Source organism: Anabrus simplex, chromosome 2 (genome assembly GCF_040414725.1).
Source record: "Anabrus simplex isolate iqAnaSimp1 chromosome 2, ASM4041472v1, whole genome shotgun sequence".
NCBI classification, from domain to species: Eukaryota; Metazoa; Arthropoda; class Insecta; order Orthoptera; family Tettigoniidae; genus Anabrus; species Anabrus simplex.
In genome coordinates, this window is record NC_090266.1 from 311,261,579 (window position 1) to 311,285,984 (window position 24,406).

The window sequence follows — 24,406 nt, forward strand, 5'->3', positions numbered from 1 at the left end:
TACAACCTACTAAGACAAACAGCAATCAGGAAGGTAAAAAAATTATAATAATAATAATAATTATTATTATTACTACTACTGTCAGTTGCTGGGTTTTGTGGACATATCAGAAGGGTCATATCATTTCCTGGGAGGAGTGATGGGCAGTCGACCTGCTTGCATAGCATTACATGCAAATCAGAAAACATCGTGTAGGAGTGTGGTCAGGTGTATGGTGTGCTGATTGTGAACATTCAGGTATGTTTTCCATTTAAACAGTACCATGCACTCAACACAGCACAGAGCACGTCACCAGTGATTTACCTTTCCAAATGATGAAAGATCCCAGCAACTAATAATAGGAATTTAACATCACGGTCATCGGCCCCTCATGGCATGATATAAGATAATGGCTTAAAATTTACCCAGGTTTTAAATAATCAGTAGGTCTGAATAACAATGTCACGTTCTCCATCAATTTATTAAAAGCTGAATAAAACGTAATAAATGTTAATAAAGGTCTGTCTGACCCAATACCCCCCCACGGTAATGAGTAGACCATACAGCCAACATCTTAACACTGAGCGCCAGTAAATAACCCGATCGCCTAAGTTGACCAACGGCTTTGGACGGATGAGTTTCCTTATGTGGGGTGATGGTCCCCTCAGTGTAGGAAATGACACCGAAAACCATCAAGCAGCGTCTGACCACAGGTTAGGGGGGTGGCTGCAAAAGACATCTGTACTCCATGTTAGGAGCAGCCTGATCACCTGCTGACAATAGCTCTAAAAGTTCCTTGGTAGTAGCAACCCCATCATAATAACAGTCTAAAATGAAAATGGCACTTTTAAATCAGTGTCGAAACGGCTAGGACATTTCTCAGAAATTGGGGGAACTATGAGAAGTAAGCGACCAGTACAGAACGTAATGAAGGTGACAATGATCAACCTCATGTCAGCGAATGGAAAATCAGAAGAGGTTATGGATTTCACAGAGAAGGAGAATATGAGATTGTGGAGAGGAAACACCAAGATGAAGTTGAGGAAGGGACACACTATCTAGTGGAGTGCAGGACATATGGCATAGAAAGGAGCGGTGATAATAACCAAGAGCTTAGATCAGTATGTAGATAAAGTGGACAACATAAGTGTTAGAATAATGAAGAATACAGTTAAGGACAGAGAATGGAGTACAGGATTTCATCCAAGTGTATGCACCCCAGACTGGATGTAAAGAAGCAGCATACCTGCTAATTTTTGAAAAGAGAAATACGGAAGATCATTAAGCTGAAAATTTTTAACACGCGCATGCGTAACAGTCTTGAGACATAATGAAAAAGGATGGCAAGGGGGGGAAAATTAAAAACAATATTAATACAAGTCAAATACAGTAGAACTTTGATGCATCGTTCCCGGAACTGTCGTTTTCCCGTATTCATTGTTGAATTTATTCGGTCCAAAAAAGATCCATATAAACCAATGTTAAATTTCCCCGCATCCATCTTTTCTCGAACTATCGTTTTATCGTATTGATTGTCGAAAAATTATTTGTGATATTATTTGTCCTCGGCCAAAATTTTCCTGCACTGATCGATCGTACGTAAGAAAAATTTACACAACTTTTTTAAATTTAGAGGGACTGCTCAATACTCTTAGCATATAATAGCGGCAACCGATTGCGTGAATGTACGAGCGATTCGGAGTTGCTAGCCTTGAACAAGGATCTTGTAGCCTGGTGTGCTGTGCGCAGATTATTCACGCGCAACCTCAATACGAGCCTCGTGGTGCCAACGCTTCTCCTCGACCCACAGACAGACCCCTAGAAGTATTATTATTTACAAGAATTAAAATGTAGGCAACGTAAAACTCAAATTTGCTACCATTTTCTGTGTTGGTATAGGCTGGCTAAGGCTGCCAACTTCGTTGAAAAAGAGAAAATCGCGCAGTGCGCCAGATTCGTTTTAATTACTCACAGGGTGATTAATCGCGTCACCTTGTGGAGTGTGTGGGATGCTAGAGGCCTGTTGACCGCATTGTTGCCCTCTGCCCAATAGTCTTGTTACAAACCGGACCTAACCAAGCCAGACCAATAATATTTCCTCATAGCCTCGTCTTGTAACTAGTTCCTAAGTTGGCAGCTTCACTCAAGCCGCTGTGACATCATTCGAGACGCGCCGCGTTGAATTTCTAACCTCTGTGACAGTCTGATAGTGCTGGGCAAAACAGTCGCGCTCAGACAATGGTTGTCGCCGAAACCGTTGCGTGCAGACAAAGGTTGTATAAAACGGTCGCAAAACAATGTACTTCTACCGAACAAATGAGGGAGTGCAAGGCAACGCCTCACGTCTTCCCTTGTACCGGCCAGTCAGTGATGTATAACATTCTATCCAATATAAATACAAACTGATATAAATAAATTGAATTCATTTACAAATTTCACGGTCATACAGCATAACCATTGGATATATAAAGATTACAAAGCGACCAAGAATGCAGTTTTCCAACCATCCTGAACCGAGAAAAAAGTTGCCTTACGAAATTGATAACTCGCGATTTGTTATGTTAAATAACCACTATTATATGCTAAGAGTATTGAGCAGTCCCTCTAAATTTAGAAAAAGTTGCGTAAATTTTTCTTACGTACGATCGATCAGTGCGGGAAAATTTTGGCCGAGAACAAATAATTTTTCGACGATCAATATGCGATTGATAACACAATTTGGGTAGTTTTAGTTACAATGGCAGGCCCCTTTACTAATTTCAGACAGATTACAGTTGAGGAGTTTATATTATAATAGCAGTTATCATTATAATGACAGACCCGTTTTCCTGCTGCCAGCCAGCTTACTGCCAGTCACACAGAATTAGTGAGTTTCAATGAAAATAGCAGGCCACTATGCCTAATTCTAGTCATATTTTAGATTGGTCCATTTGTTTATAATGGCGGGCACCCTGGCCTAGAGCCAAACACAATAGGGTAGGGGACTTCTGTTGAACAAAACTGCATGCTCCCTTGCCTTCTGCAAGACAAACTGAGGAGTGAATTATTCATTACAATGGTAGGCCCTCCTTACTGATGCCAGTTACACAGGAGTAGGAGAAGGACCCCATTCCTACTGCCAGTCAAAGTCGGTGTAGGGAGTACTGATTAAAATAGCGGACACACCCTTTCTCGATCGCTACAAATCGACATCAATGAATATATATAGATGGACATACGAAAATATATGCATGTTTACAATATTGCAGACCTTCATTTACAGATTAACTGCTGCTAAACAGTACGTCATATCGACAAAGGATTGTACTGTAAGGCACATAACTTAGCGATCTAAATGGCTGGTCCTATGATATTTGCTTGCATCTCATCTATTCATGAGTCAGAAACATTGAACAGGTTGAAATTTGTGTAAGATTATCTTACATTGCATTACTTTTTGGATAATTATTTGACATAGCATTTGGCTCGCATATGGGTACTGGGTGGGCCAATGATCATGTAGAGTTTGATGATACTATCTTTCCTGTAAGTGATTGAAAGTATGAATTATGCAGGTAAAAAGTCCAAATTTACTTAAAATCGAGACGAATCTAACGTATAAGCGATACAGATACGACAAAAAGTCATAAGACCAAGGTTGAGGATCACTCCTAATTCAACGAAGACTGTGCCATCCGTTATGTGATAGGACTTCCCGTTTATCCCATGAAATACCTCAAAATGAAGGTCTGCACCATCATTAAAAGTGCCTCCATATTTCGATATTCTTCGGATATAAAAAATAAAAAATTTAAAGATCTTGTAAGTTTTTCGTCTGTTACAGGCTGAAACGTATAATTTTGCCAAATTTCAATTTTCTTGCTCGTCTGGCAGATTATACTGCAATCTGGATTTTGGGTGAGGGGGTAAAAATTAGGACTTTCAGGAAATTAAACCAAAAAATATGCAGATGATCATTTTTACACCTCAAACAGGCAGCTGTATGAAAATTTCACCACCAAAATAGTCAATGTACAGGCACACACAGTCGTTACGATTTTATTTATATACATAGATGAGGAATCTGCTCCACGTACAACACCTTTTGCCTGCGTCCGCTGGACTTAACCTGCAAAACCAACCGTTCATGATATCTCACTTATTAATCCTCCTGATGAAAAATTCACATGAGAAAAAAGTTTTAGAAATGGATTTCCATTAAGGATTGTAGATTTCAATTAATTTCGGATGTGCATATTTTGAGGAAGTGCAAAATCATGGTTCCGATTTTGGATAAACCCCCAGTAAATTTTGGTATTCAGAAATAATATTGGCCCTAAAACCTACACAAGGATGGGTGGATTCTAAATATCAAGTTTGGTAGAAATATATTCAGTAGTTTTCAAGTAATAAAAACTCATACAATCAAACCGACAGACAGACACCAAAGCTAAGAAATATGCAGATCGTCATTATTACAACTGAAACGGACAACTGAACGGAAATTCCGCCAAAATAGTCAGTGTACACACAGACAGTCGTTACCATTATATTTATATAGATGACAGATAAGCATGAGCACGTTTGTAAGTGCAAACCTTCATTTCAAGATTTACTGCTCCTAAACGGTACATGATACCAACAAACGGTTTACACCCTCAGACTTCCCTTTCATCGCTCTACATGTTTGGTGTTAAAACATTTTCTGGTATCCACATATTTATGGGTTTGATTGAGTTACAATATTTGAATGGGGTGAAATTTGGGTACATTTTTATCATTTTACACTATTTTTCACATACTTATGTGGAAGCTAGAATCATGAAATTTGTTTCTCATATATCCATTGATTGTGTCAATGTGCGTGCCAAACTCGATGACTATCTTTCTTATGTGTGTGTGTGTGTCAATCTAAGTAACAAACGTGTAAAAAGCACAAAATTTACGAATAATTGAAATATACAGCCAAATCTACCCTATAAGGGTGAGAGAGAGAGATGACAAAATATCACAGGACCAAAGTTGTAGATCACTCGAAACTGAACGGAGATTGTGCCATCCGTGTTGTGATAGGACTTGCCATTTAGCCGTGAAATACCTCAAAACGAAGGTCTGCACCGTCATTAAATTGCCTATATTTCGATATTCTTCGGCATAAAAAGTGAAATATTTAAAGATCTTGGAAGTTTTCCGTAGGTTACCGGCTAAAACGTTTAATTTTGCTTAATTTCAATTTTTCAGCTCGTGTGGCAGATTGTGAGGCAATCTTGATTTTGGGCGAGGGGGTAAAATTTAGGACTTCCAGGAAACTATAGCTAAAAAAGATGCAGATGGTCATTATTACCCCTTAAACGGAAAGCTGTACAAAAATTTCGCCAAAATAGTCAATGCACAGACACAAGGTCGTTACGATATGATTTATGCAGATAGATAAGGAATCTGCTCCACGTATAACACCTTTTGGGCTATGTCCGCTAGACTTAGCCTCAGAAACCGACCTTTCATGTTATCTCCCTTATTAATCCTCCTGTTAAAAAATGCACGAGAAAAAGAAATTAGAATTGGATTTCCAGTCAGGCTGGTCTTGTACTTTATATATTGTGGGAGAGTAAAATCACCATTTCAGTCCCCTATAAAACCCCAGTCCATTCCAGGAATTTGAAATGGTATTGACCTTAAAACCTATCCTTGGACAGGTGGATGCTGAATATAAAGTTTGGTTCTAATATCTTCAGTAGTTTTCAAATTGTAAGAAATACGCTTTACGTGCACCCGCTCTTGCGTTAAGTCTGCTGGGACTTGTACCGAAAAACGGTCCGTTAATGATATCTCCCTTATTAATCATGTTATCGAAATGGTGCACATGAGAAAAAAAAGGTTTAGAAATGAATTTTCATTAATGCAGATAGATTTCCATTAACTCATTGCGGACCGTGGACGGCGTAAGACGTTCAAGCTTGCTCCTATGCTGCGGGCCGTGGACGGCGTAAGACGTTTAATGTTCCGCGCAAAGCAATGCTGTTTATATTCGTCATCTATGCATTCTTACACCTTAGTCAGCGTTACTGGTTGTAGCAGGAAGTTGGTTGACCTTGTTGAGATAACCCTCGCGTTGAGTGGGCTCATGTTTATCTTAGCAGTTTTAGCTGGAAAATCTCATAATTTCCTCGCGCGTCAATTCGGTACTTGAGATTCCAATGCAGTGCGTGTCGTCCTTACCGAGTGTAGTATAATGGCTTATAATACAAAGTTTCTTACGGAAGATTAAATAGATATTGTTCACAATGATGAACTTATTCCTGAAATAGACTCAGATAGTGAAAGTGAGAGTGGTGAGGAAATTGCGATTCCCGAATCCGATAGGCCTATAGAGAAAAGTGAAGTGCCTGATACATATCATTCTAGTTATTGTCCACCCGTTCCACCATTTACAGAGAATTCAGGTCTAAACGTTCAAATAGAAAATAAGCAGGATATTTTGAGTTACGTGAGTATTTTCATGAATGAAGAATTTTATCAGTATGTGTGAGCAGGCCAATCTATACGTGAGTCAAGTGATAAGTGCGGCGCTCCGGCCTTCCTCAAAGAATTCGATCATGCAATCGTGGACGATTAGTCCAAAATCCTGATATAAAAATATACTGGACCGAAGACCCTGTTATTCATACTACGATATTTTCTAAAACAATGTTCCGAATACGCTTCCTTCATATTCATTTCTTCACTTTGGTGACAGTAATCGTTATGCCGAAAATATAGATAGGCTGTATAAAATTAGACGTATTTTGAAACCTGTCACATCATATATCACACCTTAAATATTTACTACAGGTAAGCACAAAGTATCATTTTTCTAACACTTATAGTTTAGGAGTAAATGTAAATTGTATTAAGTGATGCACGTCAAGAGGGCCGGGCATGAAAATGGCCGGTCCAGGCATTCACATGTCCCACTCAGAAGCAGGTACTGAACGTGTTAAGTTCGGTTGTGTATACTTTGAGGGAGTGCAAAATCACGGTTTCTTTTTTTGCTAGTTGCTTTACATCGCACCAACACAGATAGGTTTTATTGCGACGACGGGACAGGAAAGGGCTAGGAGTGGGAAGGAAGCGGCCGTGGCCTTAATTAAGGTACAGCTCCAGTATTTGCCTGGTGTGAAAATGGGAAACCACGGAAAACCATCTTCAGGGCTGCCGACAGTGGGGTTCGAACCCACTATCTCCCGAATACTGGATACTGGCCGCACTTAAACGACAATCACGGTTTCGGTTTCGTAAAAATCCCCACTCAGTTCAGGGATTTAGAAACAATATTTGCGCTAAAACCTACCCAAGGACACGTGGATTCTAAATATGTTGGTGGAAATATATCCAGTAGTTTTCAAGTTATAGAAGGACAGACAAACAGACAGACACCAAAGCTAAAAATTATGCAGATGGTTATTATTACACCTGAAACTTATAACTGTATGGAAATTTCGCCAAAATAGTCAATGTACAGACACACGGTTGTTACGATTTTATTTATATATATAGATAGATAGATAAATTTAAAATTCCAAACGTTCGTGACTAACGTGAAATGAAATGAGGAAAATTATGGTATAATTGGATTTTTATAGGCTTACAGGTTATGTCACAAACAACCTCCAAACTTAAATGAGCATAATAGTTTGGTCGACAGCAGTAATATAACTTTCTTGTTTCTAACACTCTTCTAAACTACTAGGCCCTATGCATTGTTACCTATTCAGACTACTGGAAATGTAGATTAGAGGAATTTAAAATTACCGTGTGCTTGAAAATCTACTACCGTGCATAACATAGAAATTACAAATAAAAGTATCCAAATATCAACATAATTTACAAATCCATAACAAAATAAACTTAAATTACTGTACTTTCTGCATCCTAGAAGTGGAATCATGCTCGTAGTTCTCTTCCTTCTTTAAACTGGGGCAGTATTAAGCCTTGATTAATACCTATGTTTTTAGTTGTTCATAAAAGGTTGATTCTCAACTCACGATCGCCTTTATGAGTGTGCCTATCATTACAGAGTCGGATTTGAAGTCTTGTTATGTTTTCGTATTAGTTTTAAATGTTAAATGTCACGGCATCTAAAGATCCCACTAGTTCTGTATTTGTTGTTGTTTGTTGCTATTTGTTTTACGTTGCACCGACACAAATAAGTTATGGCGACGAAAGGATTAGAAAAGGCCTAGCAGTGGGAAGGGAAGTGACCGTGGCCTTAAGGTACAGTCCCAGCATTTGCCTTGTGTGAAAATGGGAAACCACGGAAAACCATTTTCAGGGCTGCCGACAGTGGGGTTCGAACCCACTATCTCCCGGATGCAAGCTCACAGCTGCGCGCCCCTAACCGCATGGCCAGCTTGCCCGGTAGTTCTGTATTTCATGACTGAATGGACGCTAATTAGAATACCGGTAACTAACAAGATTAACTCTACAAATACTCGGCTAACTGCACCTTACAACACTTAGCCATAGAATTTGGGGTAGCACTGTCTATTATGGCTCTTGGTGACGTCAGGCGCATCATTTAATAGCAGGGCAGCACTCCAGAACGGCCTATCTGACGTGAGTTACACTGGAAAACCCCAGTGTCAAGAAACGCAACGAATGAGGAAGGCAGTTCAAGTGGTCTCGATTGGGTCAAGGATTTTAACTTTCCTTGGTTAATTCCAACGGTTCGGGGCTGTCTGCTTGCCGAATTCATCTTAGGTAGGGCCGCATTTTAATATGCGCGTAGATCACCTATCACGCGACAACTCGAAAGACATGCACCCGGCTCCGGAGGCCACGCACCATTATTGTTCTTATAGCACTGTTTTCACTTTACACCGCTTTACACTGGGAACACTTTCCGTGATCGTATAAAACAAGGATATCAAAGGAAATTAAGTAAAACATGCCTCACTAAAAGTCTGATAATATAGTTTCTTAGTAACTCATTGCGAACACCACTAAAAATACTAAATTGCACGGACACATTTCCACGAGTTTCAGAACTACCGCCAATGTTACACACGCACACAAAAAAAGCCTTTCAGCTGCTACGAAGCACGACGCAGTTACTAAAGTTGTTTTACATAAATTCACAGCCTGCTACTTTTCATGGATTTTTTTCTACAAAATCGCAGCCTGCTACTTGTTTGGAAACATCTAATTATAAATGAAGTAGCAGTTGAGGTCGAACAGGTGACTAAAGCACAGTGATAATCGATAATGTGACTATCGATACATTTACCGGTCGAAATTCGAACAATGCATCTTGTATTACCAGCTACTATCAAAAGTCAAACAAATCCAATTTGACCGCAGAAAGCGAAACCAAATACAGTAGAGACAATACGCGACACTCAGCGAGATATCGAGAGACAGCTATTAGAGCTCTCTCTAGCGGGTAGACCTGAGAATTAATTCTGTCATAAGAGCACGTGTATTTGTGTGTGAAGTTTCTGGTGTTATTTATACGTTGTCAGTGATTTGACATAATTAAATAGTAGCGTGTGTCATTCCTTGATATCTCCTCTCAACATGAGGGGAAAGGTATGTGCTGTGTTTGGCTGCAGTAACTATGAAGTAGAGAAGAATGCGCGGTCTTTCTTTTGCTTCTCTCGTGACAAGAAAATGTAATTAGTATTGTGTTTGCATATATATTCTTCTAGTGACGAAGATATTTTTATAGTACTTCATAATCTTCTGACCTGCTCGACCCATATTTTAACTGGCTTAAAATATAATACGCATATTTTATTGTATAGTGCAGCAGTTAACCTTCAATACCGATGTGTTGTTGTAGGTGTGATCTGTGGGTTTTGAAATGTTACAGAAGTGATTTGGATAAGGTTTACAAGAAAGAAGGGACGTTACGCTTATATACGAATTATAAGATCTGTTCAGATCATTTCCAGGCCAGCGAGTTTAGAAATCCTCGACTATACAACCAAGGGTATGTTACATTTTTACTCTAATTGTACATAAATATTCCTCAAAGCATCACTATCGACAACATTTTCATACTTTTCTTTCTTTTATCCCTCTTCTCAGATTGAAGCCGGGATTTTATAAATTTTCTTTCTTGTTAGTAGGCTTCATGTTAAGAGGAAAATTGTCCAGCTTTTAAATGTTAATTCATTGCATCATGTGTGTAAGGAATGTGCCGATATTTTTATTGACAAGTGTCTTAATGTGATGATACAATGTTTTTTAAAAGAGAAAAAGGACAAATCTAACCGTAAAAGTTCAGGCAGGAATGCTAAAGCAAAGAAAGTAATGCATAAATGAAAGATCAAGCCATTTCACAGCAGTCCATTTCACATCTTGTTTATATGTCTAATTTCAGTCTTTAAATAATAACCTTTTAAATAATTCTTCATTCATTTATCCAGAATTGATTTAGCAACTTCGAAGTTAATATCTGAATAATACTTTCTTTCTAGACGTAATTTATTTATCCATTTTCATATATGCATTTCCATTGATATTTGAATTTAGCGCGACTTTTCAGGTCAAGTCACTAGGAGCGCCACCGTGGAATTGTCTCCCATTTTAACAAGGCTGAATCCGTAAGTGTTGCGTATTGTCTCTACTGTATTTGGCGAAACCAAGCGCGGATATTCAAAATCTGTACAATAATGGTGTTCATCCGTACAACCGTAAAACACACTCAAAGTCCGTACATTTTACGGAAAAACCGGAATACTTGGCAGGTATGAAGAAGATAATGACAAATTCCTGAAGACACTGGAAAAAGAAATAAAGGATATGGGAGCGACTGTCATGGCAGGCTTCAATGCAATGGTAGGATACAACAGGAAAGGGACGGAAAAAGTAACTCGAGCTTTTGGATATGGAAAGAGGAATAAAGAGGGAGAGATGATGATGAATTTTTGTGTGAGATGAGTTGACTGGGCAATATGTTGTAAATGAAGAAGAATAGCAGAAAGATTACAAGATATGGATGGGGATAGAGAAGGACAAAACAGTAATTGATAACTTCTTGGCAGAAAGGGCAAATCGTAGACAGCTGTTAGATGTAACAGCCTTGCCATAAGTAGCCCTTGATAGAGACCATAGTGGTAGCAAAAAAGGAAGTAGGAAAAATAGTGGAAATGAAAGAAATAAGATAGAAGAAAATATAAGTATGGAAATTGAAAGGTATGGAGCTAAAAGAAAAATTCAAACTTAAATTTAAAAAATATATATACCCAGAACTGAAGAAGAGAACGTGGAAGCAGAATGGGACATGTTCAAGAAGGAATCTGTAAGATGTGCAGAGCGCGCTTGTGGCAGAATAGTTGAAAGAGTGAGACCCCACGGTGGAATGAGAGGATAAAGGAAGTAGTGAAAAATAAGAAGAAAGCATGACAAGTGAGGAATGTGGATAAAATGGAAGAAAGTAGAAGAAATGATCATGAAATGACAAAAAGGTGCAAGAAATTAGTAAGTGAAGAAAAACTGGAAAGGAGTTACACGAGAGTTGGAAGAGGATGTGTACAGCGGTAAAACGATGCTATATGGACTTGTAAGAAAGAGTCTACACAAAGCAGATGAAAGGGTAAAAAGGAGAGAGAATAAAACCACCAGAGGAGATAAGGAAAAAAACGGAAGGATTACTTTGATGAATTCCTGAATGTGGTAAGGGGTGTAGATGAGAATAGAGGTAGAGTTTGGGGAGGTGGAAGAGGTGCAAACTGCTGTCAAACAAATGAAAGTGAGAAAGGTTGCAGGATTTGACGAATTGTGCATGGAACTGATAAAAGCAGCAGGTCAACAATGGCTATACAGGCTATTTAGATGTATTTGGAAGGAAAAGTCTTTACCAAATGTCTGGGGTAAAGGAGTAATACCTATATTAAAGAACGGGCACAAGAAGATACGTGATAATTAGGGTCTGTATTTTGACAAAGTCATCTTTTCTCCAAGTGGTCAAAGATGATGCTTAGTAGCAATTAGTGTATTTTGCAATAAATATCTTGAATATGTAGGGTTTTTAAAGGTCATCAAGATACATTTTACAAAATAGTCACCTTTTAACATTTAGGGGCATATTAGGTAATTTTCTTACTGGACATGGTTAAATATTCATTTTAAACTCATCTCTACAGTATATACAGTATATTTCTAAGCTATAAAAACACGTCAGCATAAACTTCCTAGGACTAACCCATATACTGTAGTTCTGCACTGCTCGTCTGCTTTCATTAACTGTTTCTTATCTATGCAGCAGTTTTAATCTTTCTTGACCTTGATGCATTTATGTGTACAGATTTTTCATCCATTTCAAAAAACCCAGAGTAATCCCCTCAACTCCATGTGGTTTTTTTTCGAGTTTCACTTTATTAGATGTGTCGACAGTTCTGACGCAGCTATGCTTGTTCACTCAGTTAGCTGGCAACTATAGGACCTTCAGTGTGTATGCTGTAGGTATTATGATGTTTTCTTGTGCAGTACACTTGAAATGACAAAACAATAATGGTGAACTGCAAGCAGGGCTGTAGTCTACTGTATATGCGGGTATAAGCCGTATTCCTTCTGCTTAACTTCATTCAGTAGAGTATATCTTCTGATTTATTGCATATACTTTCTGCTTTGCTCTATTGCTTTAATTTCTCTATTCTGCCACTGAGTTTTAACATTCCTACTTAAGCATCATGCTCATAATGATCATGAACACTGTAACATGTGTATAAGTATTCTCTTGCCAACTGCTGAATAATATGTGAACTGACATTTGCTTTCGGGTGTGTTCCATCGAAATATCTAGCAAGTTGCTAGTAGCAAACTACCACCAGTGCAGTCATTATGGGCATAGAGGGCAAGTGTTGGTTGCAGATGATACAAACACAGCTCAACCTTCCATTACTTTGGATTTTGAGGTATTGAGCCTGTTCAATCGATTGATTTACTAGCCTATATTTTATAAGTAAACTAGCTGATATGCCCGTGCTTCGCTACAGAATTCTGCATTGCATACAGAATTCTAGTGTACACGTTGTGAGCAAGATTGTATTAAATTGCACAGCTTAATGTTACCCTAGAAACGCGACGGGGAAGTCACCAAACATCTTTTCTCATATGAAGACTGAGTTGGGGAATTTTCACTGTAACGGTAGACCTGCTTGCATACCATCAGTCACAATGAGGTTGGGGAGTTTTCATTATAATTGTAGACACTCACCCTCCACCTGCCTTTTTACATCCTCAGAAAGACTGTCTTGGTGGTTTTCCAACTGAAATGAACATACATTATAATGACGTCAGTAGGAATGGCGCAACTAAAAGCAATGCTTTCATATGAAATACTTGATCAAATGAAACACCACACATTGTCTCACTTTTAACGAACAGGACTACACTGCCGATCTAACAGTCCACAGTTCCAGAGCTGGAATGACCTAGCCGCAGACAGCCGTGATTCGTGAACACTCTTCGTCTTTTTTTCGGCGGGGAGAGGGTCGAATAGTGGATACTCCCAGGGCAAATCTATGCCCTTTTACTAATCTGTTTCCTAGGAGTACCCGATGAGTCGGAAAATATCAATTCACTACACTGGCGGCGGAAAAATCTATCTGACTTGGGAGGCAAATTTTTTCTCCACACCAGAGGAGAAACCCCCTCTTCACTGGTAATTTGGAATAAAATGAATGTAGAATTTAATAAAAGTGAAGAGGAAGAAGCTTTTCTTAAGAAATGGCTCTTTTCAGGGTTGAATTTTGAGTTATTAAGTGAATTGTAGTGCTATAATTTGGAATAGGTCTAAATTGTTATTCTAAACCAGGTCATACTACTGCTAGTACTACTAAGTCAGCCTCTGCCTTAAGTATGCACACTGCTCATTCAAAACAGCGCGTCAGAGTAGGGATCGAATAACTGGAATACCGTACTATGAAGAAGCAGTGTGTTATGTACCAGCTGTATCAGAAAACGTATGAACCAGAGGAATAGCATGCTAAAGAAGAAAGTTTTCTATCTCTCCGGCTATTTCCCGCCAATATTGAGTCATGCTTTTGTACTCGGTACGCAGCAGTAATCCCATCTGTCGGAGTTGAGAGGCAGCATAAGGGACAAATAACATCACAACAAACAATGGTCAATGTAATGTTATTATTGATCAATGTTATGCGCCTTCGATATTGTAGTCCTTCACATTTAGTTTTCTTCCGACTCTGAAATACCACTCATCATAGTCGGTACAGTAAAACTAAATAAAACATAAATGATTGGAAATTGTATTCTTTGTAACTTTTGTTATCTAGTGCTTTTCAATAGGACATAGGTACCGGTATTTAAAAATTAAATTTTAGGCGCCTTCCCCTAAACTACAATTTCATCCAGGGTGAATAAAATTGTTTATAGCTTAGACTGTAGTTTCTTATTGCCCGACTCTATATACTGATTTTCATTAAATTCTGTCAACCCATCTTCTCGTGGCTCGGCGTCGCAAAAATCCAAATTCATGAATATCTGTGTTATCATAGCCAGTACGGTAAAAATGTATAAGACATAAATGGTCGGAAATTTAATTCTATAAAACTTTGGTTATGTTGTATTTATCGATACGATCACTAATAATATAAATATTTGAGAATTCAATTTTAGGCCTTCCCCTAAACTACCATTTCATTCAGCGTGAATGAAATAATGTATAGCCTAGATTATAGTGGCTCATTCTCCGACTTTGTGTACCAGTTTACAATTAGATAGGACCACTAATGAAGTAAATATTTAAGAATTAAATTTTAGGCTTTCCCCTAAACTACCATTTCACTCAGCGTAAATACAATTATTCATAGCCTAGGTTGTAGCGACTTATTCCTCGACTTTGTATACCAATTTTTATTAAGATAGGACTACTAATAATGTAAATATTTGAAAATAAAATTTTAGGCCTTCCCCGTAACTACCATTTCTATGAGAGTGAATAAAATTATTTATGGCTTAGATTGTAGCGGCTTACCGATTTTCATTAAATTCTCTTTAGCTGTTTTCTAGTGATGCATGTACATACATACATACATACATACATACATACATACATACATACATTACGGAAAAGTAAAAAGTGCATTTCCTTGTTACTGTGGACATGACCGATACAGAAATACCATTCTTTTCAAATTCTGAGCAATGTACAGACAAAACTCTTATTATATATATAGATGTAACTCTTCTCTTCTTTTTCTTCTTCTTCGTTTTGCCTCATGACTGAGGCGTCGTGACTATCATAATATTCAGCCCTCTAGCCGATGAACCATACTTCGCCATTCTTCCCTATCTAAAGCTTTCAATGTGGTTGCTCTGAGAGAACTCTGTAGGGGGCCGTTCACCATGTCAATCCATCACATTGGTACTCGTCCTCGTTGTCTGGTTCCCTGGACTTTGCCCTCAACAATCAGCTTTTGTGATCAGTTTTGTGGCTATGGGTTGGTCTATCATCTTTCCATCAGAATGTCCAGCTCCATGGCTAAATGGTTAGCGTGCTGGCCTTTGGTCACAGGGGTCCCGGGTTCGATTCCCGGCAGGGTCAGGAATTTTAACCATCATTGGTTAATTTCGCTGGCACGGGGGCTGGGTGTATGTGTCGTTTTCATCATCATTTCATCCCCATCACAACCCGCAGGTCGCCTACGGGCGTCGAATCAAAAGACCTGCACCTGGCGAGCCGAACATGTCCTCGGACACTCCCGGCACTAAAAGCCATATGCCATTTCATTTCATTTTCCATCAGAATGAATATTATTCCATGAGTTTGCAACACTGTCCAGTAGAGTCTCATGAGTTTAGTAACAGTTTCTTTGTGACTGAAAACAAACAACATGCTGTTTAGCAACAAAAAAGATGGATCGTTGGTTGAAAATGGGTAGTTAGAGAAAGAAAAAATCTGAAAACAAAGATAGTGATACCAAAAAGGGTAAGCTGTCAGAAGAAGCGCAGTTTATCAATTTAGAAGTTGTTCCTGATGGTAATGATATACAAAGTGATGGTAAAATGGAAGCAGGAAAACGCTGGCCCGAGGCTTGGACTCTAGCTCAGTGGACTGAATTTAAGAGGAAGTATGTTTAACTTAATACTGAAAATAGTAAACTTGGATTATTATCTGTTCATCTATTAAAACGTTAGGAATGCGCAAAGAAAGAATCTGTATTTCGCTAGAATAGAGCCACAATAAGATAGAGGCCTCTGGTAATAACCGAGCATCTCAGCTATCTAGCCTTTGAAACAAAAAAATTAAAAGGACAGTGAATCAGAAGGCCACAAAACTGCTTCCAAAATTCAACAAGAATCACAAAGAGCATTGAGGAGGTATTATGACGCTTATATCTACTGCGACCTGTGGTGTTTCTCACATAGTGGTACTAATTACAGGCAACTTAAGTCCATGGTGTCCTGCATGTAGTGGTACTAATCACGGGTACTGTAAAATCCATCCTGATTCACACACTGTAGCTACTAATCACAAACCTATTTTCTACCTAACATAGTGGTACTACTCACAAGTAAAGGCGACCCATGGTGTTCCCCGCATGATGGTACCAATTACAAGCAGTTTTAATGGTTCTAATTTGATCATCCCTTGGTCGCCCCTTTTAGTCGCCGCTTGTGACAGGCAGAGGATACAGTGGGTGTATTCTTCGTCTGCGCCCCCCATCCACAGGGAGTTGTGTGTTTGGTCCGCGAGGGTTATTTTATTTCTCTCAAATCTGCCAGTTAGGACCCCTCTATCCGCCACCCTGTGACGCACCACGTGAAAGTATCACCTCTCCCCGTGCTACATCAGCCTAGTAGCTTCATGGTTTTTAATTAGACATCTGAAAAGTGCTGTCATAGCACATGAAGTGCCAACCACTACTTTTAGGGACAGTGGCAGGCTGAAAACTGGATTAGTTATGGTATAGCTGGAGAACATGCATGTAAAAACTTTGGGACTACAGCACTAACTGAAAGCCGTTTGAAACGGTGTGTGTCAAAATTGGGTGAAAACACATTCTCAACTGATGGAACTATATTGTTCTGTAAAGTGTGGAACAGGTCAATGTGCAACATGTTGAGTGTGAAAAACATTTGCGAGCCTTTGCGAATGTGAAAAAATAGAAAAGGAATGTTTCCAATTACTGTTAAAAGAAACTGTTTTGAGATCCAGCAACAAGTGATCTTTATTTCATAAAGAATCAATACAATTTGCTTTACGTCACACTGACACAGATAGGCCTTATGGTGGGAAACAATATGGAAAGGAACGTGATTGTAGCGGGTGAATTCAATTTACCAAATGTCAACTGGGAAGGTGATGCAAACGACAGGAAGCATGACCAACAAATGGCAAATAAGTTAACATGGGAAGCGCAGCTGATTCAGAAAGTGATGGAACCAACCAGAGGGAAGAATATTCTGGATGTGGTGCTGGTAAAACAAGATGAGCTCTATATAGAAACCGAAGTAATATATGGTATTAGTGATCATGAAGCTGTTTTTGTCGTAGTTAAAAATAAATGTAACAGAAAGGAAGGTATTAAAATTAGGACTTTTAGGCAGTACCATATGGCTGATAAAACAGAAATGAGGAAGTTTACAAAAATTAAATATGAGTGGAAAACTGTAAATAAAAATGTAAAAAACTCTGGGATGGGTTTAAAGCAATTGTTGAGGAATGTGAAAACAGGTTTGTACTTTTAAAGGTAGTGTAGTATGGCATGGCAAAAGATCCACTATACTATAACACAGAAGTAAATAAAATAAGAAGGAGATGCAGATTGAAAAGAAATAGCATTAGAAAAGGCTGTGGAAGTAAGGAGAAATTGAAGGAACTTACTAGGAAATTGAATCTAGCAAAGAAGTCAGCTATGGATAACACCATAACAAGCATAACTGGCAGTCATACAAATTTTACTGAAAAATTTTAGGTTATGTGTAAGGACTTTAAGGCAGAAACAGGTTCCAAGAAGGACATTCCAGAAATGATTAATGAACAAGGGGAGTGTATATGCAAAGATCTTCAAAAGACAGAAGTATTCAGTCAGCAGTATGTAAAGATTGTTGGTTACTGTCCAGACAGAGGAGGTAAATAACAGTAAAGAAGTATTAAAATTTACATACGATAACAATGACATTTAGAGTAAGATACAGTACATAAAGGTTTCGGGGGATATAGTTAAGACAAAGAGTACCGAGCTCGATAGCTGCAGTCTCTTAAGTGCAGCCAGTATCCAGTATTCAGGAGATAGTAGGTTCGAACCCCACTGTCGGCAGCCCTGAAGACGGTTTTCCATGGTTTCCCATTTTCACACCAGGCAACTGCTGGGGCTGTACCTTAATTAATGCCACGGCCGCTTCCTTCCCACTCCTAGACCTTTCCTGTCCTATCGTCGCCATAAGACCTATCTGTGTCGGTGCGACGTAAAGCAACTAGCAAAAAAAGACAAAGAGTATGATATCCGAAGTACTTATTTGATTATCGTTTCACAAAGGAGCTATACCAAATGAATGGAGAGTTGCTATAGTAGCCCCTGTGTATAAAAGTAAGGGTGATAGACATAAAGCTGAAAATTACAGGCCAGTCAGTTTGACATGCATTGCATGTAAGCTTTCGGAAAGCATTCTTTCTGATTATATTTGTTACGGAGTTGCCCGTGGAAGGCAGAGGTGAAAGAAGGTGCGGGCTGGAATGGGTCTAACTACAAGGCCGAAAGATGAATTAAAATTTCATTAAAGGTTATATTTTTGGACATAGCAAGGTTTAACAATTTTTACATAGAATTTGAAAACTTAACAAGTACAACAAGTCAACAGCTATCCAATAATCAGGTAGAAGGTCTAATTTTACGAACAACAGTACAAGTTTCGGGGTCTTAACAAGTTCTGGGCTTCGAGCCCCAATTCCACAATCCTTGAGCTACTAGCCCAACTTTACCAAGACACACATTTGTACAAAGGGCAGAAAACCCCTTCATACAAGGAGCATTAGCTCCAAAAAACATATCAGACCTCCTAGAGGCACTTTACCACCTCTAAAAGAGCTGACCCACTCTCAATTTTTCTGAGTCTACTAAAGGCCATAATAGATTTTACCAAAGATTGCCCTCAAGGCACACTTACAAGAAAACAGGGGTATCTTGTACCCAGCCTACTGGGCCTTAACAGAAAAAAAATAGGTTAATTTAAATGGCCCAAAATGCAAAAGGAATGGAGGCGTGAATTAGCACTCCTAAATACACATTTTAAAACATAAGAGGCACTAGGCCGATGACACAGGGGCTATTCCCAAACTAGGGAGGTGACTCGTATAAGAAAAATTTTAACACATTAAACAAGAGTAGAAAATCGGTTACAAAAACGTAGTCACCTCAAATCAAAATGAAGGGGAGCTCGAGAGGGTAAAGCACTCTCTATCCCCGAATTACAGTTAAATATATATGAATTTTTACAAAGACTGAAAGAAATTTACATGTTTCAAGAGATAGGTTACATATTAAAAGTTTCGGACCTGCCCCGCGGGTTAAACTGCTGAGCTAGCAAGAAATAAACAGGTTAAACGGCCATTACCTTGTTGAAGAGCTGCTGCCCGAAGGAAGAGGCGCTACCCGCCCCTGCTACACGTCCATACACTGAGCTAGATGTTGTTGAAGTGGCCGAGACACAAGAAAATCAGCAGTTTTTATACCCTTGTGGAAGATTGGAGACCTTTCATGAATAATTAAGACACACCCACAGGCGTTTATTGGGTGGCTAAAAGTTACACATCAAAATTGGAGAAGAAAGACACAATTGGTCAAAAATTAATTACAGAAATAATTGATTGGCTAACTTCAAAACTGGCAGAAAGAAAAGATTTATATTGCCAACCCACAAATGAAAGAACGAAAATTAGTAAAGAACAAACTTATGAATACAAAATTTCTTCAAATAAAGTTCTTCCACTTCGCACCAGGGTGCATGGTCATAGTTTTTTGTAGAGACATCTATCAGAGAATGTCCACACTTCTTGATCAATAGAAAATGAAACAAGTTGAACTCCACACAGTACTGACAACTTCATAATCACAAAATTTATGGTAGTGACATCTTCTGAGAAAACTTGTAAGTTGATACAGTGGTTAAAGTTCAAAGTTTCTCCTGTAGAGGAGTACTTTAAGGCGGAAAATTCAAATGTGCGGCGTAGAGGTGTACCAGCCGGTACAATATTCAACATGTTTGCAAAATTAATAAATCGTTTGATAGAAGGCAGTTCAGGTTTAGGAAAGGTTATTCCACTGCAGCTCAACTTCTAGGATTCCAGCGAGATATCGCAGATATCCTGGATTCAGGAGGTCAAATGGACTGTATCGCGATTGACCTATCAAAGGCATTTGATAGAGTAGATCATGGGAGAGTACTGGCAAAACTGAGTGCAATTGGACTAGATAAATCTTTATCTAACCCTGTAATAATTAAGAAGGGAATTCCTCTTGTCAGTATTATTGGACCTTTATATTCTTATATACAGTATATATAAAAGGTTTGAGTAAAGAAGTGGAATCAGAGATAACGTTTTTTGCAGATTATATTATTCTGTACAGAGTAATAAATAAGTTACAAGATTGTGAGCAACTGCAAAATGACCTCGATAATGTTGTGAGATGGACAGTAGGCAATGATATGAAAAATGGGGTTAAAAGTCAGATTTTGAGTTTCACAAATGGAAAAAGTCCTCTCAGTTTTAATTACTGCATTGATGGGGTAAAAGTTCCTTTTGGGGATCATTGTAAGTACTTAGGTGTTAATATAAGGAAAGATCTTCATTGGGGTAATCACATAAATATGATTATAAATAAAGGGTACAGATCTCTGCACATGGTTATGAGGGTATTTAGGTGTTGTTGTAAGGATGTAAAGGAGAGGGCATATAAGTCTCTAGGAAGACCCCAACTAAAGCATGGTTCCAGTGTATGGGATCCTCACCAGGATTACTCGATTCAAGAACTGGAAAAAATCCAAAGAAAAGCAGCTCGATTTGTTCTGGGTGATTTCCGACAAAATAGTAGCGTTACAAAAATGTTTAAAAAATGTTGCAAAGTTTGGGCTGTGAAGACTTGGGAGAAAGGAGATGAGCTGCTTGTCTAAGTGGTATGTTCCAAGCTGTCAGTGGAGAGATGGTGTGGAATGATATCAGTAGACAAATAAGTTTGAGTGGTGTCTTTAAAAGTAGGAAAGATCACAATATGAAGATAAAGTTGGAATTCAAGAGGACAAATTGGGGCAAATATTTGTTTATTGGAAGGGGAGTTAGGGACTGGTACAACTTACCACAGAAGAAGTTCAATAAATTTCCAATTTCTTTGCAATCATTTAAGAAAAGGCTGGGAAAACAACAGATAGGGAATCGGCCACCTGGGTGACTGCCCTAAATGCAGATAAGTAGGCCTAGTGATTGATTGATTGATTGATTGATTGATTGATTGATTGAGTGACTGACTGACTGAGGAGGATGCTCCTCTAACACAAGTTACCTCTGAAACTTAGGCCACAATTTGCTGAAATGTTGCCAATCAAAGGTAATTGCGATTTCTTCAGAAAATAAGTTTAGCTTTAGGAGATCTTTTACGTGCCAGTAAATCTACCAACACGAGGCTGACATATTTGAGCACCTTCAAATACCACTGGACTGAGCCAGGATCGAACCTGCCAAGTAGGGGTCAGAAGGTCATATTAACAGAGCAAAATTAATACAAGTTTTCACTGATCTAATGAACTGCCCAGTTTTAAATGTCTTAGTCTGAGAAGCACAAGGCTACAAAAATATTCTTGATTTTAATTTTGTATTTCTTCTCTCAATTTTTAGGAAATGTTTAAAAAACTTAATTACTCTTTAACATGATTCTGAAGAAAGCTAATGATACTCAGTTTTATATTACTGTCGTTTTTGAATGTATTATATTTTTGAGGAACTTACATACTAAAGATAAATGCACTGAGTTTTTTCAGTCTGCCAAAAGGACCAGAGGAGTTAGGCATTACCACTCCATTTTCAGTAAACGGTCAGAAGTTCCCTTTGGAAGTGTTACATTTACTGATACAAAGCTATGGCAAGTTTTTTAACAAAGATAAATTACAAACGGAACTCGAAACAGCATTCTCACGAATGCATGGGGAAACATTTTGTGGTTTTAACTTGAATAGCTTAATAAAACAAATGATTCGAAAAAAAAATTAATAAAATTCTCCCAGAGGCTTTCACATTATTTTGTTTACCTGCAACAATCCCAGCTTCTATGGAAGCAGTTTCCACTGCATGAAACATGTTAAGATTTATTTAAGAAACTCTATGGCTCAGGCTCATCTATCAGCATTAGCCTCAGTACCCACTGAAAAGGGAAATGTGGTATGATCAAGTAACTGGCCACTTTGCTAAGAAGAAAGAACAGCATATAAAATTAATGTTCAAGCAGACCTAATTCTCTTCATTATTCTCAGCCTTGATCCTTCGCACTCCATCTCATCAGAATATAATGCGAGTATTTTGTACGTTTTTGTTCAAAGTAAAGACCATGCCAAACTGAAATATTGATCATCAAGTGTTAAATGTAGTGTAGAATTTAAAATTTATACTGGTGACAATTTATTTGTGGGAAGGAGGCTGAGTGCAGGTGAAAGTGTAGTGCTAGAACTGGCAGAACCTATTTTGGAATAGGGATATAATTTCTACTTAGATAACTGGTATTCATCACCTAAATTATTTGCGGAACTTCGTAACAGAAACACAAATACCACAGGAACTGTACGAAGAAACAAAAGATGATGCCCAAGGATTTTGTGAAGAAGCAATTGAAGAAAGGCGAGGCAGACAGGTCAAGTCACAGTCTAGTGGCTATAAAATGGCATGACCACAACGATGTTTACATGCTGTCTTCAAAGCACAGATGTGTGGATATTGTGGCCACTGGCGAGAGGAGATTGATTTGGTTAAATATGACGAGAAGAAGAGATAGAATGATAGGACACATCTTAAGACACCCAGGACTTGTTCAGTTAGTTTTTGAGGAAGTGTAGGTGGTAAGAACGGTAGGGGTAGACCAAGGTATGAATACGACAAGCAGATTAGAGCAGATGTAGGATGCAATAGTTATGCAGAAATGAAAAGGTTAGCACAGGATAGGGTGGCATGGAAAGCTGCATCAAACCAGTCTTTGGACTGATGACTCAAACAACACAGGGCTACGAAGACAAAGAGAGGGAACAGAAAGGTTCAGACGGTAGATGGTGTAGTAGAGTGCATCAAGAAACCCTCAATGGTCTTGGACTACAACAAGGGAATGGGAGGAGTGGACAGACATGATCAAGTGCTTGCTCTTGTTTTCCTATTATGAGAAAATTCATTAAAGGTTACAGGAAGATCTTTTAAATTAAGGATACTGCTTTATTCAACTCATGGATTATCCACTCTAAAGTACTGCAGGAAAGAACACAGAAGTTCACAGCATTTCGTAAGGATCTGACAGAACAGATTCTTGAATCTGTAACATTGCCAAATTACGCAGGAAGAGGATGGGTTTCGAATGGAGATTCCCCAACTAGACTGCACATGGGCACATTTTCCTAGGCATATTCCTGCTACTGCAAAGAAACTTCATCCCGCCGAGACCTGCAAAGTGTACACTTCACATGGTAAATGCAGTGAAACAACTTGGAAATGTGAGATACCTTTACATCTTCCTGCCTGTTTCAAGAATCACCATACCAGTGTTAACTACTGAAGTGATAAACATTAAACATGTTGACAAGTTTTTATCCAACTATGTTGTAAATTGTATGTACTATACAGTACTATTTACTCTTGATACGGTATATTGTACATAGCATCATACATTTTAAACTGATATTCTGTGTCATAGATATAGATAATTACAGTATATTAGAATTCAAAGGGTTAAAACAATGAATGGAAAATTATATGATTTAAAGCTGAAATATAATTAAAATTTACAAAAATGTATCATAAAAGCATCCATCTTGACAAAATAAAAATGACTTTTTCAAGAACGTATGTCTTGAATGCTTAAGACATTGTTACGTAAATCGAGCAATCACTGATGAGCGGCACACTTGGTGGAAGAATATTTGTGTAATACGAGGTTTCTTTGTTGACATGATAACAGGTATGACACACTATTAAAATCTATAAAGAAACAAATGAAGACTTAGCAGCAGATACAGAAAGTCCTGAGAGAAGAATGAGGGTACATTTACCAGAAGGATATTGTAACATTCACCAAAGTGAATTTTAGAAGCTGAAAGGTTCCATTTGAGGTGAATATACAGAATTTTGGAAGTAGCCTGAAAAAAAAAAAAGTGTTGATAATAAAATCATAAGAATTAATCTGTCTGAAGCTGGGTAAAAACACCTTATTTACAACAAACCTTCACTTTTATAAGAAAAGAGGGAACTACAGAA

The 24,406-nt window shown here is 38.3% G+C and overlaps 1 protein-coding gene across 5 annotated transcripts in view; it reads right to left on the reverse strand.

The window, feature by feature from the left end:
- The window catches only part of Pur-alpha (Purine-rich binding protein-alpha), an 876,587-nt gene that overhangs the window by 153,052 nt on the left and 699,129 nt on the right, over positions 1-24,406 (reverse strand). The window lies entirely within an intron of this gene.